Source organism: Anarrhichthys ocellatus, unplaced genomic scaffold (genome assembly GCF_004355925.1).
Source record: "Anarrhichthys ocellatus isolate YVR2014 unplaced genomic scaffold, GSC_Weel_1.0 scaffold19, whole genome shotgun sequence".
NCBI classification, from domain to species: domain Eukaryota; kingdom Metazoa; phylum Chordata; class Actinopteri; order Perciformes; family Anarhichadidae; genus Anarrhichthys; species Anarrhichthys ocellatus.
The window spans coordinates 1,084,806-1,104,646 of NW_022280049.1; the positions used below are offsets into that span (position 1 = coordinate 1,084,806).

The 19,841-nt window shown below is 44.3% G+C and overlaps 1 protein-coding gene across 1 annotated transcript in view; it reads left to right on the forward strand.

The window, feature by feature from the left end:
- Window positions 1-14,647: 14,647 nt before the first annotated feature.
- LOC116389253 (ras-GEF domain-containing family member 1C) overlaps window positions 14,648-19,841 on the forward strand; it is a 21,135-nt gene continuing 15,941 nt past the window's right edge. The window contains exon 1 of the mRNA XM_031857800.1: window positions 14,648-15,003. The gene's annotated coding sequence lies outside the window, so the exon portion shown is untranslated. The remainder of the gene's footprint in view (window positions 15,004-19,841) is intronic.

Genomic DNA, 19,841 nt, shown 5'->3' on the forward strand with positions numbered 1-19,841 from the left:
CCTCCTCACTGCGTTTGATTCCCCCCGGACAAACATGAATGACACAGAACAAGAGGTTAGGTAGTTATGCAATAAATGGAATGTCGAATAGGGAGATGCCCTTTTCAAACGCTCGCTCTGCTCTTCGCACCCGAGGGACATTTCAGAGGCCTGAATCTGCTGACTCATTAATGCAAGCAAGAGAATACTGCTTAGTACACACTCTCTGGGATTCTGTCATGCACGAGAAAACGCACACCCATTTTCTGCTGGTAATCCCCCAGGTCTGTCTTCCCCAGACTCAAATGAAATAGTAGCTGACGCCACAGCGAACACCACAAAAAAACAAACAAAAAGAAAAACTGTCTGGCTCCCAGTTAGCTTTGGAAGTGGTGAGAAGTCATCAGATAACTGCGGCTGGAAAATGTGTAGAGAATCTGACACCTCGCTTCTCTCTCTCTGCTCCGGGAATTCGCATCGAGAGATGTACTAGGAGACAAAGCGAGAGGATGCTGGAAATGACAGAAGCGCAGACATAAATATACACACATTTGCTCACACACTCGTGCATGCACATGCAGTGTATTCAAAACACATGCAGAGATAAGCGCACACACACGTGTGAGTGCAGGGGATTCTGCACATGCACCACCCCTCTTATCACCCCCAGCCCCCAATAACACAGCTCACACATGCCGTGAGTGGATTTGAATCGTGTTTTGGATAAGCTGCCGTGACTGATTGGTGTGGGTGGGTGGGTGGGTAGCGGTGGGCACAACATCTTCAAAGACATTGTTTAGTGATGAGGTGGGCATGAAAACAAATCCTCGGGACGAGGAGTATAACCCTTTGTGCCTCATCCACGTACATATATGTTTTTTTTATAGAGATGACAGTTATGCAATCCGCTGTGTATTGAAGCTGTCAGAGTCTTTAGCCGGCCACAAAGACGCACTCTATACATAGACGCCTCTTTCCTTTCCTCCCGCACTCGGCCTACACACTCTGACTCACCAGCCCCGCGCTGGTTCTCCGACAGCGTGCATCTCAAAGATCATCAGTGCAAAACTTTGTCCTCTATTTTGTGAGTTTAAAAAAATGTTATTTAAGGAAGTCCACGGGGATGTTCCCAGTAAATCCTGGCGCAACAAGAAAGGAATATAAGAAAACGTGCTGTAACACTGGCACTCTCAGCTCCATAGTATTCACTCTCGTCTCTGCAGAAAGGTGGGTCATAGCTGGAGGCTGAGTGGAAACGACTCAAACGAGTGCGCTGAGCTGTGAACGACCATGGACGTTTGGTGGTATTTCCTTTTCCTGGCCTCTGATTATTTGCATTTCAAACTATGTCTTCAGAATATGCACTTTCCAATAAGAGTGTATGTTACATCAGAAATCATAGCAGGAATACGGAGTATATTGCAGCATGATTGTCAAACACCCGTCACGATTCTATACACGAAGGTCTATATGCACAACCACCGACTCCTTGTAATTAAATGTCAAAATATGTTAATAATCCAATCAAAATGGAGCCGCACTGAACTAAAATGAATCATTGTGAGGGATTAGCTGTGGCACTTTGAAGGTGATGTATTTGGATTTTGCCACTTCATTCTGTTAAAATCCTTCAATAAGAGATGAGTTTTTATCGCAGCGATAAACAGTGAGACTGAGGTGAATATTTAGCCTGAAGGAACGAACATCTTTTATTACTGTCCAACTTGTTCCAGCGTCTTCGACATCTCCACCCACACAATACCGGGTGGGGTACATGTGTATAAACACACATACTTATGTACACGTACACAAAGAAACACATCCACACATCAGAAATTTAGAAATGCAGTTTCTATGTCTCCATGGGACCTCTTCGTAGCAGGCAAAATATCTTATGTTTTCATCCCCCTCGGCTCCTTATCATTTTTCTCCACTTCTTCCTCCTACTCGGCTTATTTTTATTTTCCTCAGTTTGCATCGATGCATTTTACTATTTGCCTCAAAAGAATCTCAGGTCTCTTCATCATGACAAAAGTCCGATGAATAACATCAATGCTACCCATGGATGACGGCGTGTGTGCTGTGTGGGCCTGTGAATGAGTGTACTAATGCACTGTGGGTGCACTGAATTTTCCAAAATGACTTCAAAAAAAGCAGTCTTACTATCAAAAGCGGAGTAATCTCATATGGGAAATAAATAATCGATTATACAAATTCTTTTAGAAATAAATTTGTCTTTCGTGCAACATTATTCAGTTTGAAATATAGTTCTTTAAAGGTTCAAATGAGTTCCTTTTCAGTGAGAATCAATGGTGGGAAGCTTATTCAGATGTCTTACAAAACGTAAAAGTAGTACAAGTAAAAGTACACCATTACAAGTAAAAGGACTGCATTCAAAATTAACGTAGATGTACTACCAGGAACATATTAACCTAAGGTGTCAAAAGTAAGTAATATTTATGAAGAATGCCTACTTGTTATATTATATTGTATTATTATTTGCACCTTAACATAAATGCATCACATGTTGTAGTTGTAGTGGTGTATACTTTATATACTGTTGTTTAGGTTGTAACAGTACATTGTTTTTTCTGAGATGATCACTATATGTTTGTAAAGTGACCATTAATTAAAGCTTTCAGAAAAATGCAGTGAAGTCAAAAGCACAATGTTTCCTTATAAAATATAGTTAAATAGAAGCATAAAGTAGCATAAAATAGAAAAACATCCATGTATCTCAAAATTGTACTTAAGTAAATGTACCTTAATGTCTGCCACTATAATAGATCCTCCAGTGTGCAATTGTACCGTTCAGCTGTATTTGACAAATAAAAAAAGAAAGAGAAGTGGCCCCTGCAGCATGAAATGGATGCAGAGTAGATGGCTAATGGGCTCTTTGATAGCTGCCAATCTATGGGTGCCTAGAAAAAAACCTAGAGCCGGTGGGAGGCACATACCCAGAGAGCCTCACTTCCATTAAAGTAATTGGAGAGTAATCTGCCCCCCCCCCCCTCTTGTGCCAGCCCTCACACAGACCTGTTGCTAGGAAACCTAACAGAGGGCCCGTGGAAGGACTATATTACAAAAAAAATGAAACCGCCTGATAATAAATTCCCTGCATCATGGAAATCATTACTGAATGACACGCTGGCAAAAACATTGTAATGTGGCGGCATAGTTGCCGGGCCGATATAGAGCTGATGGCGTAAATAGTTTTCACCTGCAGGTGGGAAATGATGGTGTTAAATCCACCATATGTGTAGTTTGACTTGATGCAGTCTGAAATGTGTCCATTTCAGTAAGCCGGGATAAAGAAGCGAGGAAAGTGGGAAGAAGCTATGAATAGGCTGTGACGCATGTTGCGCTCCCTTTGTGCCTCCATTGGAGCGTTTTCTGTGCTGTTGTACATGGTGCCCAGTGTGTGTCCATCCCAGTAAGGATGGAGCAGCATGTTGGTAATGATGGAGAAGAGGGCACGGCATGGGTTGATTATTAATAATTAATAATTATCACACATAACGAGATGAGATGTTTCTTCCTCACACACACTTTAAATCCCTTCACCTTTCTCCCTCACGGTGTTCCTTCCTCTACCTCTCTCTCTCACTTCATCGGACCATTTGTGTCCCTCCTGATTTGCCCTCTCTCTGAGACCAGCATTCATTATGACACATTTGCTTTCCTAATTGCTGATTCTGCCATCTTTGAGGAGTGAAAAGTCCTGCAGGCCTGCACGGCGACTGGCTGTACTGAGACCTGGGGTGCAGAGAAAAGACCAGGCAGAGAGAGGAAGATGGAGAGCCGGAGGTGTGAGATCATAGTGGGTGCGATGAAGCGATGGAGGAATAGACTCAGAGAAAGAAGATAGAGAAAGTGATCACCGGGGTGTGATTCACTCGACAACTTGTGTTTTTGTGAAGTTTGCTATGTTGACCGGTCTAGATGACGTGACGGATCGCTCGTCTCTGCATGGCAGGGTACTCGCCACGTGTTGGGGCATGGTGAAGGTGACACACATTACATCACAGACACACAAAATAATTCCTAACTCAGCCTGCACCGACCGTGAGTCATACTGTATTAGCGCTAACTCAGCTCCTCTCTCTCTGCATAATGTACAGTACTCCAAGGATCATAATCGTACACCCACTCGGTGCCCCTGAAGAGTTCTCTGCAGCTGTCTGTGACTTGGAGCGCCGCTACAGTGATCTTCATGCTGCAGCAGCTGGTCTCGTAAAATAATCCACAGATTATGCATCCTCTGGTAATGTAAAGCCTCGTATGTCGAGGATGACGAACTGTAACCGACATAAGCGGGTCTCTACATTCTCTTGCTGAAGTAATGGCTTTAATAGACAGCCGCTTTTGTCTTTTTGCGTGTGTGGACATGAACATGTCCCGAGTCTAAATCGATACCGCATTTGGGTTTCTGCTGTCAGGTCACTTGCCTTTTCCCCCTTCCTGCGTGGCTGTCCGTGCAGAGGTAGGATATGTACGGATGTCTCTGACAGAATTTTCTCTGCAGAGAGCACATCTCTGCTTGTTTCCCCTCTCTCTCATGCTGATCGGGATGGTGTCAGAATTAATGATACATATGCTGCTGACTAGCAGCTACCAGGACAGCCAGAAATGTGCTTTGTGTGGTGAATTTCATGTTCATAATATCACCCACAATCCCTCACCTTTTGACAATGTGTTTTATCTTACTGTCACTGTTGAATGCTGACAAAACCCCCCAGGGCAGCAGCTATGCCAGTGAAATATTGCTACATGAGTGTTGCTGCTTTTTACTTTCTCTCATCTTGTAAGTTGCAGTCACAATATATTTTCTCAGATCACGTTGAGCTCTTAATAATTACAGTGAGTATTTGGGTGTGTGTGTGTGTGTGTGCCCAATCCTGTGCAGGCCATAGGGATTTACGGAGTGTAAGCGTCACATACCTGCTGAGCAAATTGGGTGGACTGCAAATGTGACAGGATGCAGCTGTGTGTGTGTGTGTGTGTGTGTGTGTGTGTGTTCATGTATGCCAAAAAGAGACAGTGTGTGTACACGGCTCCAGCCCCTCGTGACTAATCCTTCAGTCCAACTCGTCCACCTGGTTCTTCCTTCATTATCGGCTCAGCGGCTCACCTTGTTCCCTCGTCTGCTTCTTCTCACACATGTCTGACTCCCGACAGGGAGGTAACAAACTCACCTCAAAAATACCAACACACAGCTAAGAAATAATCCACAGATATGGCACCACGGAAATCTGTGGGGGGGGGGGGGGGCGGCTACAAAATAATGATCCAGGTGTACAACAAGAACGTCTAAGAAACAACAGGCGGTTAGGAAGAAGAGCTGAGGAGAGAAAATAAAACAATATGTTGTGGTCTTGTGAGGAGGTGACAGACTGAGTGTTATCTCTGTTGTTCCTGACCTAATCAGAGATGAAGACATTACCACTATTAGCTGCTACCTCGAAGGAATGAGTACACATGATAAGAGCTTAATAAACCCTATTTGTATTTGTCAGTGTGTGTGAACACCCGCTCATGCCTACCAGTAGTGTTTTTCATCCGTTCTTCAATATTACCGTTTCATCTCCCCGTGGGAACTCACCTCGTTCTGTCGGGGAATCTCGTAAGCGTTTCCCCTGATGTTTTTTGTTTTTTTCAGTTCTTCCTTTTATTTTCAGAACGTCAGCCTGCTTCAAAGACAGAAACGAATACAGAAGAATCTACAGTGCGTAGTGAGTTTTAGGGCTCCACTGCTGTTGCTGCTGCAGAGATCTAACTGAAGATGGGGCTTAATAGGAAGAAGCATTAATCCGCCGACTAGACTCACCAGCCGGTGTACCCACTCATAAATAAATTACACTGTGACTGAATGCGTGTGTATAATGAATGCTGGAATGAGCCAAAACACAAAAACTGCAAGCCAAGGTGTGTGTGTGCTTGTTTGTGTGTGTGTGTGTGTGCGTGTGTGTGTAGGGACAGCTGAACTGCTCTGTGGCCTTGTGTAAGACATGTACACGGTGAGGTAACCCTCGGGAAGCTGATAGGCTCCACTGACTCTGATTACTTTGAGAGAGTGTGTGTGTGTGTGTGTGTGGGTACAGTCCGATGAGTTAATGTCACACTCCATTATTCTCAGATAGCTCTCATAGGTGAGAGAGAGAGAGAGAGAGAGAGAGAGAGAGAGAGAGAGAGAGACTGCCGGGATGGACTAGAGGTCGGGAGAGCGGAGGCTCAGCACTGTTTGGATAACTGAAATGGAGGAAAGAGAGGAGGGACGGAGCGAGCAAGTTTAGGCCACATCTTTCTCTAAAGGTCCCTGTCACATTGGAGAAGCTCCACTGTCTACCTGCCCCGTAAAGGTAAAGCTCATTATGAACCATCGAGTCCAAAGTTATATCGTGTAAGAGAAAGTTTAACATTTGTCTGCTTCTGCTACTTCTTGGACCTACTGTATGTTCACACTGCTTGAAGTGGAAAAAATAAGCAGTGCTTATTTTCACGTCGGCACGTGTGTCTGCATGTGTCAGTAATCATTTTTACATTCTCAAATTTCCGACAGAAAACAAAAGATACCAGGAGATTTGAGAGAGATTAGGAGACGAGACAATTTAATAGTTTTTGACTTAAAACAATGCAATTTTACATAATTTTGGCCCATTATTATTAATACCACAGATAAAACCCAAAAAGCTGAACGATAAACTACTAAAGTTTAATAATTTTATTTACAGATTTAACAGCCTTCGTCTGAACATTTAATTCTTATGTAAATATTTTTCGAAATCAAAACTTTTAGATAATGTTTCAATAAGTATTGAAACATTAAATTCACAAATTTAAAAACAAGTCATGACAAACAGACAATTCACGAATTATCACTAAGGTGCATGAACATTGAATCTGAAAATGATAACACCTTTTAGTTCTTACTCTCCTTCCCCCGTGCCGTGCGTCGGATCGTCCAGTTGCTCTCCACATTGTTGTTATGTTCATATACAGCCATCTCAGCAATATTACAAAGAGCGGAGGGGATTCAAATCCATTGGAATCGAATGGGACAGAACAGGATAGGACAGAATGTAAATGGATCGGATCAGATGCTATACGATCGGACAGGATATGATCAGATCGGATCATATCACATCAGAACTGCCAGGATTGGATCACGTCTGATTGGATCACATCGGATAGGATTGGATTGCATAGGATCGGATCAGATAGCCGGATGAAATAGGATCGGACTGGATCGGATTGGAAAGGATTGTATATAAGAGGTGCCGGAAACAAAGAAAGCAGGTGTGCATGTTTACCTTTTTTGCAGGCTCGCACATGCATGTGTGAGAGTTTAAATGATCCGGCTTGTTTGGAACAGCAACACAGACAGTCAAGATGTGAGTCATTCTTCACACCTGGTTCAGCATGATGCATGCCCAAATCCTTTCAGGAGTGTGATCACTGCTAGTAAAGACAGATTATTAGACACCAGCGATTCTAATAATCGACTCACGCTGGATAGTGATGATGTCAGTACCTCCGTAGGGACAGGATGATGTCATGGACTCGGCGCTAATCATGTCCAAGGCGGCACACTGGTAGGTTCTGGGAGCCTGATTGGATTGGCGACGAGCAAGATGGATGATGTCATCCATCTCACTTGGCATTGGCCCAATTGTGCCATGGGCACAGCTTGTGTGAATGATGAACTGTGCTCACAGCAACAATGTGAGAGCTGATGCCTAGTGACAAAGAGAAAGCCCGACAGAGGCAAGAAAGAAGAGAGCTAAACAAAATGAGAGTCACTTTAGCTGCAGAAACAGCTCCAGGCTATTTTTTGATCTGATCTAGGTTTTGAATCAAAGACTGCTACCTCTGGTAGTGCAGTCAGCCACAACACTGTGCTAAAGAAGCCTGTATGGTGTGGAGGTGTATTACAGGCCCTCACAGGCCCTGGACTGCTTTCTATGTCGACTAACGCTCCAGCCAGAGAATAGTGTGCAAGATTGGTGTTGAGCAGAGCGCGATGGGCTAAGAGACACCGTCCCAGTCAGAAACATAAGCGAACACTCGCTGTACACTATTTGTCGGTATCGCTGTCATTTGTCACGGGAAGTGTATAGGATTGACTGAGTCTCACCTGCCCCTCCTCTCTCTCTCCCTTTCGCTCCCCAATCCGAGGTGACAGAAATGGAGACGGAGTGTTTCGGCAGAGAAAACCCATCTGTCACCCTGGCAACGGCAGAGGTGGGAGGGGTATTATATAGGGGCGACAAAGCAAAGGCCTGTCAATCACTCCGCCTCCCGGAGCCTCTGTCTGAGAAGTGAGAGGATGAAGAGAGTATCAATAAGAAAGCAAGGACAGACGGGAAGGAGAAGAAGTGTATGGAGACCAAATGTGAACCAAAGAGAGATAAAACAGCAAGTGATAGATGGGGTAATGCTTTACTCATTTATTGTCACTGTTAATCCAGATGCACCTGGGCTGTTGATGAATGCACATGCAGCGTTGCATAACCTATTTGAGATGGAAATAGCTTCACTCTTCCTTTTATACAACGCCTTGAGCAGCTGGTGATATGTTCCTGGATAAATAATATTCAGATTCAAACCTCCCAGTTTTGGAAATGCCTACAGAATTAAAAGCTCTTAAAGTTAATTAGTTTGTTACAGTTGCTCGCACATCCATTGTGAAAGAAAAAGTTGTAAAAAATAGTGATTGTATTCTTTTTTTGGTTCAGGCAGAAAATATTAGGATAAAGGCATAGAACCTGAGAGACATAAGGACAGAAAGTAAGATGAATAAACAAGCAAAGAAGTGTGAGGAGGTGATGCAGTGAGCTGAAGAAAGCCAGGGTCAATCAGTTACAGCCATTCAATATGAATATTAAAAGTCCAGCACTCTAAATGCATCATGTAGCCTTCAGGCCATCCGTTTAATCTTCACTCTGAAAAGATTTAATTGCGGAGTGAGTGACGGGGGACCAGTAGAAGAAAAAGTAAGGACATCACTCACATGCGGGTACAATTCCTACTGAGATTCAGGTATTCATGAGATCTAATGGCTTGTAGACTGCAGTTTCTCTTTCACAGACCCTTTTTAAATATGGATTCCTGGAGCTTCACAGTGACCCAGTATGAACCAATCAGTCCCGTATCCTTTCTCTCTGTCTCAGTTTCAACATGAGACATTACTCATGTCAGAAACTGTCAGGCACAACCATGTCAGAGCATCTCCAATGAGACCATTGTGTGCACAAGCAAACAGAAAAGATTCATGAGGCTGTTTGACAAACTGGAGTACACATCTTCTCCCCTTAGTCCTGCTAAATATTGCAGCTGACATGGATTTGGATCGGTACTGTTTTGCACGTCTGTGTCTTTGATGAGAAGCAAAGACATCAACTGAAACATCTAATAATCTTCTTGTCTGACAGCAGGTGAGGAGCATTGCAACCCTGAGATTCCTCAACGTGAATGAGTTTAGTATACGAGAATTCTCTGACTATTTCAACAGAACCTTTTGTGTCTGGATTTGGAGAACAAATCTGAAATGTGCCTACGTGCTTGAGCGTAGAGCACATTTCCCTCTATGTGGCCATGTAATCCCCTGTGCCCTGCTGATCCCAGAACCACAGGGAGAGTGGCAGAAGCCTGTAGCCCATCGGAGGAGCTCTGTCCCGGGTAGGCTAAACACAGACAGACCCCTTCACCCTGGGAGTGCCACGGCAAACAGAAGGATTACGATCGCTGCTTGAAATCTCGGTGTTAGATCGACGTCCAGGCATACATGACAACAACAACATTAATTACATCTTCCTCCTTGATTTGCAAGGTGTCGTGTGGGAGGATGAATAAACGCTTGTCCTCACAGCCTCCTCTGGTTGTTAATGACAGGTGGCAGCATGCACAGGTGAGGAAAGAAAACTCACGATGATAAAGCTTTCTCCTTCACCCCCTCAGACACAACCCGCTCTGTGGAAGGTTAAAGATGTCACTCTGAATCACCAAGACCTCTTCTAACACAGTCATTTAAAAAACAATCAGAACCACTTTTCTTCTTCTTCCTCTTAGTGTTCTTCTCTGTCTGTTTTTCTCTCCCACCGGCGTGTTGTAGCTTCATGCTGTCAAACATCCGGGAATTCTTCAGTGTTCCGACAGATATCTCCGGACATTTTAACTTCACTGGCTTCTGAATTCCTGTCAATTGATCAAGCTGTTGCACAGGCTGATGGGAAGCCAAAAATACCACAGGCCAGGAAAAAAAAACAGATAATTTTCTGATGTTCTTTCTGTACATCAAAACATGGGACAGCTCTTTTTGAGCTTGTATCCCAGAACTACTTACCGGCAGAGAGTCAAGATGATGGTTTCTAAGACACACAAAAAAAAACTAAGACGTGATGCCCCAGAAACCAAATATAACCTAGATTTATAAAATAACACTTGATGGGGAGAAAGTTTGGTATGTCAAGTTTTGACGTTTAGATTTTGCTCACCACCATTTTCTTGCTATCTGTCTGGAGACACTTGATCGTGTGGCTGCTTGAGCTCTATAAAAAGTTTCTAAATGTTTCTAAATGTCCAAGAATTATTTCTCTGTCTAAAGTTCCCCTCGTGTGTCGCCATAATCGAGCCAGCGGCATTTTAAGGAAACAGCCGATGGTGCATTGATTACTGAATTACCTATTTGCTAAACCCAACCCACAAAGAGTGACTGTCCAATCATAGCAGAGTGACCGTAGGCATGGCAGGTCCGTCAAGCTTTAGCGTGCAAAGGGTTTTTAGTTAAAGTAATACTCAACATTCCAAAAGTTTGAAGGGATGTGTCTTTTTTTTGTGTCTTTCCTAAAACCAAAAACACAAGTCAAAAACTATATTTACACCTGTGTCAACTCCAGATCATACTGTCCTGACCTTCTTTGTGTTAGCCTATAGTACACAGTATTCTAGGTCCTGTTGTCAGCCTCTCAGGTCTCCTTATTGTGTCTGCTCAGTCCTCACAACTTTCCAAATGTTACAGCCAAAAGGGTGGTCCACGGCTGAGATCGTCAGACAACCCTCCACTTCCTCCCCAACCACCACAAAGGAGTGCTCTTGTTTTGTCATCTCGGTCTGCTGATCCCACTCTTCTGAAAAGGGGGGACGCGGGACGGGTGGCGCACAGACTGAGCCATTCGACCCGAGGAGACAGAGAGGCGCCTGGGGAAATGAGGACGGATTGGCCAGGGTGGCCCACTAAACTGCGATCTGCTCTAACAACACTTTGGCTAGCTTGCACTTCTTCACAAGTAGCAGTGGACCAACAAATGACTGACAGCAAAGGTCTCTCAACTCTTATAGAAGCAAAGCCTCCAGGAATCTGTGCTGTGAAGTCTTTGAGCTCCCTATTCATGCTTTTTTCAATTTAGCTATCTCTCCCCTGAATGCCTCTTCTCTTTTCTCTCTTTCCTCCCACTCATCCTCTGGCAACCGGTTGTCCGTCTGTCCTGTGAACAGGAGACAGTCTCCACTGTTTTCTTCCTCATACAGCGCGATTGACAGGGTCTAACTAGCACAATGTGTTTATTAGATTGAAAACCTGATTTGTGCGGCCGTATTTACAAGTAACGGATGCAAATGCAATTTCATCTTGTTTTTGTTCATTTTAAGAGGCATAAATACTGAGTATTCCCCTTGGCAAGGCATGTTGTGCCCAGCAGGAGAGCCAAGGAAACAGGGTTTTTGGAGAGAGACAGAGGGAGAGAGGTGGGGGAGAGCCAACAGACAAACACTAAAGAGCAACTGGAAGTCAGAGAGCCTGCGGAGGAAAAATATATAAAAGCTCTGTGCTTTCAGGACAGAGATTGTAAGGCTTTGGGTCAACCAGTACCCATTATGCATGTAACATCGTAAGATTCTGCAAGGTCACCTCCACTGCTACCTTTCAATTGATACACACTGTGTTGAACGTAAGCCTAACCGAAAGCAATCGTCACAGCCACGTTTCAAAATGGTCGTATCATTGCACTAACACGGTCGGAAAGCTGCCGTTTCTGTGAAGACTGTATTTGTGAACACAGCGTCCTCACCTATACTGGCTGACAGGGCTCCGTTTCATCTGTAACTGTCAAGTTGATTAACAGCACTTCTCCAGGACGTCGTTCAACAGCTTCTGATAAGGCCGCAATGTGGGTGTTGCATACTGCATGCAAATGATTTTGATAAAAAAATGAGGGGGGGCAAACAAACCTTGAGTCATTGTAAGTGTGAAAGCTGCACTTAGCATCCGTCACCGATACTGTTGCAACACCTCCACTGTTTAATGTGAGCCTGCGAGGGGAGAGTGGGGAGCAGAGGCGATGTGAAACGTTTGAATGTGCCTCTGTCTGCTTCCTCTGCTATTCCAGAAAAGCTGTTTGGAAACTATAAAGAGAGCCCTTCTCACATGTGCAGGGGCGCCGCAACGCTCTGCTGTGTAATCATTAGCAGAGGCTTCTGTTCAAGTGACTACACACACACACACACACACACACACACACACACACAAGGGGAACTAACCTAAGAGTTGGTGAAGATTAAAGAGGCAGAGTAAGAAAGCGAATGTCTGAAATACTGACAAACATACATACACGCACTCACACACACACCGCTGGGAATCACCCTTCCATCTAGGGAAAAACATGTGGTCACCACAAGCTTTGGCATTAAGACTTGGTTTTTGGTTGACAGGTTAAAGGTTGGGGTCAGGTATTTGGCAGTTAAAGGGTTATTGTATTTTGTATCTTTTTTTGTCAGTTTGGGAATAAGTTCTATCAGTTACGATGACATTGTTTGCACCAAGTTAGTTGCGTCCAAGTCCAAGAGTGCAAGAACCCACGGATAAATAGATCATTTAACCATGCTGTCAGTTTGTTTACAACTTCATTCTATCAGATCTCGAGTGTCTTGCAAACCTATTGCCACACAAACACGCCAATGTGAGACGGTTCTGCAAAAACACTGCCAACGATGTCAAAATGCTCACTTTTCACACAACTTTTGCTTGGAAATCTCTTATCTCTCCTTAGAAAAAACAAGAAAAGAATGAATATGTGTTAAGCACAAGTGTGAAATAGTATACATGTTGGTTAATTCTCACCTCACTGTAGCAGGATCCTTTGCACCTGCTTTTGAGTGTGTGTGTGTGTGTGTGTGTGTGTGTGTGTGTGTGTGTGTGTGTGTAAGAGAGAGAGAGTTTTTATCTCTGTCCTCTGCTGCAATGCCAGACCCATCCTCTCCCTCACCACAGGGCCCTGCAGCAGGCATCAAAGCTCCAGGGACAGCAGCTCACACACAGCCCCTCATGGCCCGACAAGAACCTTTACCACTCTGCATCTCATCCGCTTAATTATTTCTCCCTCGGTCCGTCTCCCCCTCTCTTTCTCTACAACACTTCCCTTCAAATTAATAACCCTCCTCTATAGAATCTTGCATTTAAACCTTGCGAAAAAAACACAAGAGCAGGCAATACCCCACTCCCATAACCCATTATTCCAATCTCTCGTGTCCACTCAGTAGCTGGTTTTTGGACATTCCCTCATGTTGTTTGAATTAGGTGAATGGCAAAATGAATGAACGTTTTAATGTAAATGCAGCATGACTCTTAATGTCAGAGTCTCATTTCCATATTCAGAGTTGGCCCTTTCATTCAGGGGTCACGGTTAGCGAGTGTCACTCAGGATGGAAGAGGGTTTGCCTGGGGATTACAAATTAAAGACCGCCCATTGTTTCTAATAATCTGCCCACAACTGTTTGGATAACCTCTCTGGTCTGGCTCTCATGTATAATGGGATGACTCATTAGCCAACCAAAGAACAATTTTGAATGATTAATTAACATTCATATTCTGCCTCATATATTGGCTTTGAAATCACACAACCATAGTGACATACACCCTAATACCTTCACTTGGATGTAAAGCATCCTACACAGTGCGATATTATACTGTGTTGTAATTGTCTTTAAGTAGTAAATAGTTAAATAGTCAATCAGGTGAAAGAAGGATACAATCTACAGTCCTGTGAAATGAGTGTCCGAAGAAGCATCAGAGCACTGAGAGACGAGAGAGAGAATCCACCACCGCTTGCTTACCCACAGCAGCGTCAAACCAGAAAAACACTAAGCTTCCGGAAATACATTTCACTACAAAATAAAAGTTTCGAAATATTTTCTCAGACGCCAGAATAATTTAAATTTCAGCAATGACTGAAATTACAAGGATGACGAAAATGTAGTTCAGATAAATATAATTTTGTTTTATTCCTCCTCACCCTAAAAGCATCAGGTTCAGAGTGTATGGTTTGTGGATTAACTTCACATTTGATTTGCTACAAAATTACAGTTTTAAATGTAACTAAAATGACAACTGTTAACAAAAACCAGTGCTAACATGATTCATATTGCTGTAAGTGACAATCTGACAAGTATTTTATTTGTTAACTGACGAGATGCACAGATATATGTTGTTGGTGTCTGGAGATATATTTTGCCCTCGCGCCCTCAACTGAGTTGCTCAGCGAGTTGGTCACGTTTCCACCACCCATACAATAAATAACTTGCAACCCCGTTCGTTATTGAGTGTCGTATTTTGAAAATGGAAAAGCGGAAGTCATAGTATTTTGCCTACTTGACAGGCGCGTGAGTAGTTCCCTCTCCTCTCCCGTCCTCCGTCTTCTCACTTGCTCAGAGGACCTTGTGGATGAGCTGTGCGGCGCGCCGTATCTCCCACTGGCGCAGGACAGGACGCTCGCCACGCCTTCAGGGACGCGCTCTTTCACGGCGTCAGCTCTCCGTCCGCGGCCGGGACATCTAACAAGCTATACTACCGACAGACATTTTCAGACACTTTAAGCAATCAGACCGAGTCCGGCTCCACTTCTCCCACTGATGCCAGTGGAACAGGCTGTTTTGTAAGCGCTGATTAATTTGGGAATACCTGGAGCGGAAGATTTATTGATTTGACATCGGATACAAATCGGGATCAGAGATGGGGATCACAGTGTAGTGCTGGTAAGTAGCGATTAAAAGTACAATACTGCATTACTTACATATTACCATATTGGAATTTCGCTCACGCCCGCAGCCTGTATATATGCGTGTACATTTGTGAGCGTGCAAGGTGTTAGGATGCTTTACAAACAGCCCACGCACACGTTCTATTTGGTGTGATTGGAACGCCGTGTCGTCACGCCTCGAACTTTTACTCGCAACAGTGTGATGCCATCACGATTCCCTGCCTCGTTCGAAACACTGTAGCTGATGCTTGCATCACTTTACTACTGACGGGGGCATCGCAGTTTGTGTGTGGCCGCGGCGTGAGTCAGCGGCGTGCACGTCTGTCTGAAAGGGCGTGTGTGAAGGGATCCGCTCATTGCAGGCGCCGGAGTCACTGCGTCTCCTGCCGCGGACACGTTTACAGGAGAGTACATCGGACGATAGACGGCATTGAAAACAAACACAGGAGCCACTGATAAGTCGGACTGATGTCACACGTGCTGTTTTGATCGGGTCGACTGGCGTCATGGTGCAAAGATGATCTCGTTTTGTGTAATTATTAACATGGGAGCGTGTGTGTAAACTCACTTCTGATTTGGATATGCAAATTTGAGTGGATTTACTGAACAGGTGTGGCACTGTTGATAGTTTTTTTCTATATGCGAGGGAAAAAACACTGCATCATATCCTCCAAAGCATAAGCAGCTGTTTCACCCGAAGGCAAAGCGCAGATTACAAATATACAAACCAACCGGATGTGTTATTTGTCTCTTGCAGTTTACTGCAAAAGGTGCATGAAAGTAACACCGGCTCTGTCAGAAACCAGTCAGGTGTGGAGAGAAATTCTAGCTGCACTCCACACCCTCAGCGCTCTCCTCCTCCACCCCTCAGCCTCACAGTATGAAGCATCGGGAGCTGGGCATCACGTTTCAAGACCGTGCTGAGCTCCAAGATGCAGCAGCAACAGCAGCAGCGTCTCTCACGTCTTAACACACGTCCTGCTTAGTAAGGTATTTCCCCCACTCCCCCTGTTTAGGATGCAACCCTGGGAACATTTGCTCACCTTCACTGGCAGTATCTGCTTCTGTTTGACCAGATGGGTGAAAAACAAACATTTATTTTGTCGTGCTTGCTGAAGACCAGTTTCCTTTGTGAAATGATCAAATGCTGTAAATCAATCATTAGATTCTCTCCAGTCTTGCGTGACATAATCACTGTCCCCCGTGGCTTCGTCCTCCAGTGCAGTCTTCGTTCTTCAACCTCTTCTTCAGTGGAGCTTGTCTGTGCTGTCCCCATACAGCCTCGCTGCTCCCGATAGAACGGTTTTGAATTGAAATGACAGCATGCTGTAACAGTACAGTAGATGCAGGCGCGAGTCGCCCAAGTAGGGAGTCTGTCAGAAGTCGCCGGTAACAAGTTAAGCAGGACTGCAACACATGTTCCCTTTCAATTCAGGCCAAGGGTTGCAGAGCATAACAGGTGTGCTGTTAATGAGGACATCGTTCGGTTTCGTGCGATTGAGAGAGGCAAGTTCCCAGTGAGTGAGGCTGATCATTGTGTTTGTGGAGAGAGACAGAGAGAGAGAGAGAGGGTATAGGGTCTGTCTGGGGGAGGTCGACAGGGAGGTAAACACAGTAGCTGTTCGTCTGGTGACAGCTTTATCACCACCACAAGGTTTATGGCTGCGTGAGTGTGTGCGGGGGGGAAGGGGCTTGTGTGTGTGTGTTTGGAGAAATTATAGCTCATATGCTATTCTGCTCTACAGACATGACAGGATTCCACTACTGCCTTGAACACAGGAATCCAGGACACAATCCCACTGGCAATTCTGTTACATGTACCAGTTTATTATGTGATTGTTTTTTATTTTTCAATCACTTATCCATGCTGGGATAGGCTTGAATCCCCCTACCCCAATGTGTTTGATGGATATGTGAATGATCAGTCTTTTGTTCTTGTTTTTCATTTAGCGAGAGGGAAAGTACATCACAACTAAAGGAAGCAAAAAAGCAAAAAAAAGAGAGAACTGTAGGATGTACATTTTCATTTCCGTAAGTTACCGCTCTTTCTCCAGGGCAACTGGATTGTCAAGTACATTTTGATATATCTTTCCCCACTTTACATAAACAGCTCCTCAGCCCGGCAGGAGCTCGGTTGGAAACGGGACAGAACGTTTTGAGGGCCCGTGTACCTGACAGGTCTTCGGATGTCCTTTGGCTACTCGGCAGCATTGCCACTGACACGGGGATGATGAGAGTGATCCCGATGACAGGCCGAATCACTCTGTCACGGCCGGCTGCTTTGGAGAGAGAGGGAGAGAGAGAGAGAGAGAGAGAGAGAGAGAGAGAGAGAGAGAGAGGCTTTTCACAGCTGGTCTTAGCTGCCTCCACATGGCCTGCATGCTGTCATATGGGAAGCTATTGTCAGTCTGTCTTTATGGATTGGCTGGATCAAAAGAGCAATTGAATATGATTAAATCCCTGGTGTGGTTAATAACCCACTGGAGTAAGCATATCAATTACTCCATCAGATATTGAGGCTTTAAGTAATGACATTTTCCCTCAAACGTCAACAGTATGTAAGAATTGTAGTTTGTGAGCTTCGGCCCTCTTGAGGATCAGTTCATTTCTGATTGAAATAAATCTGTTTTTATTTATATTTTTGAAGTCAAAGGTACCTTGTGGAGTTTGAGCGTTAGTAGTCCTGTAGCAGGAACAACCAGAGAAACATCACAATGCGCCAACAAAAGCAGGGAAAAAGAGGAACCCTATAGCTAATAAACATGTTAGTACAATCTAGCTTTTAAAATACTTTTTGCAGATGTTTTATGAGGAAGGAATGCCTTCAACACATTTGTTAGTCCTCAAGGATACATGCAATGTGTTTTTGTGAGAGTAAATTAAAAAAAAACTCCAGTACATTGGAACTGAAACTTGTGTATCAGCACTAGTATTGAAAGAAATGTTGGTTCCACTTCAACCATAGGGGATCATTTTAGCATTCAATGTACAACACATGTTGGTAAAGTCCCTTTCTCGATATCAATAACACCATCATGCCCACTGGGCCGTCCCCTGGTAATCTGTTAACATCAGGCTGCTGTGGTGGCACACTGTCGCTGTGACTGATCACAAATAGAAGGACATGCAGGAAAGTGTGAAGGAACCATGCTTACCTCAAGAATCTTTATGTCAATATATATCAGAAAGCGTTATGGACACAAAAATGAGAAGTTATCCAAAGAAACGTTTCATAAAGAGCCGTTCTATACCATACTTTTTAATTTACCAGAGACCCAACATTCCCCTACAAGCAAGCACTGGGGCGGCAGTGGAAAGAAAGAAAATTCCCTTTCGACGGGTAGAAACCTCGGGCAGAACCTGGCATCAACATGAAACAAGTAGTTGTGGATTAATGAAGCATGCATTCTGACCTCTGTCTCTAATTGTATCAAAATCAAACGAGGCATGAGTTATGAGCAGCCCGGACCACGCAGTCTCCCAGCACTAATTGGTACGCGTCGACATCATACATCAGCAGTGACACACCGCATGGCCTCTGCCCGCGCGTGTCGTAATGAGCAGATAGATGTACCTTAACAGGAAAAGAGACGGCCGTGATGAAATTAGTAACGTCTGGTTATTAGATTTGCATCTGTTACCGTCTCGCTCATTAGTCTGCAGCAGTTATTGTGCAGGTTTGATGGAGAGTAATACAATGCCTAGTGGGTGTTTGGATGATGTCTACTTTTAAAAGAGTGCTTAAAGGACTATCGAGGTTAGCTGCACGTCGGCATTGTTTCATTCATCCTTTCTCTCTGGATGCTCTCAATCACTGCACTCTGTTTCCACTTCCCGTATTCCTCCATTCACTGGGTGAGCTGGTAATTCCTTGTAAGTGGCAGTTGATGCCTGTTTAGGACAGAGGCAACATCCACTCTTGTCCGATTCCCTTCAAAGGAGCATTGCATACAGGGTGCTTGTAAATGAGAACATTATGAATAATAAATGCCTGTTATGAAAGGCATTAAGACCATAGTGAATGACAGATTTAGGGCACTTGAGGCTCAGACATGTGCTACGTGCCCACTAAGAGCCAATCCACTCTCAGCTTTAATTATCTCTAAGTAACATGATAGATTGCCCAGATCACATGTCACAGACCTTCAATTCATCCACTCCGAACAGGGGAGATAGATTCAGAAGTGGGTTTAGTGGTTTGAAAGAGAAGTCAGTGGATTATGGTGCTCAACCCTTCTCTTAGGCTCATGGTTTTGGCGTGATGCTGATTTAGATTCCATCTATATGTAAATGTTAGCCAGGTAATAGTTTTACTTTCGGGATTTAGTGTGCAGTTTCTCTTTGAAGTCTTTGCATCTTGCTTTATCTCACTCAGAAAACAGACTAGAAGCAGCACCTTTCGGAGAACAGTCGGACAGATGGTTGTATTCGCAGTGAAGGAATGACTTCACGTGGACTTAGATGCGCTCTCTCGGTCCTTTTGCGAGCACGTGCACATGAGTGCAAGCAAACACACACACACACACAAACAAACAGAAACCCAAACACATACATGCAACTGTGTCCGCTCAGGAATGAGGATAGCTACAGATGTGCAGGTGGGTGTGTGTGTGTTCACGGAGGAGAATTCCCCATGAGCTTTACATTGGGATTGATGGAGCTGGTGGGTGTGGAACAGGTGCCAGGATGTCAGCATGACCCAGACACTACAGGGGAATTCCAATAAAAGGGATTTGGGATGTCGAGCCCCGAGTGTGATTCCCAACCTCTGTCAGGCTCGTACCGCAGAGAGAGAGAGAGAGAGAGAGAGAGAGAGAGAGAGAGAGAGAGAGA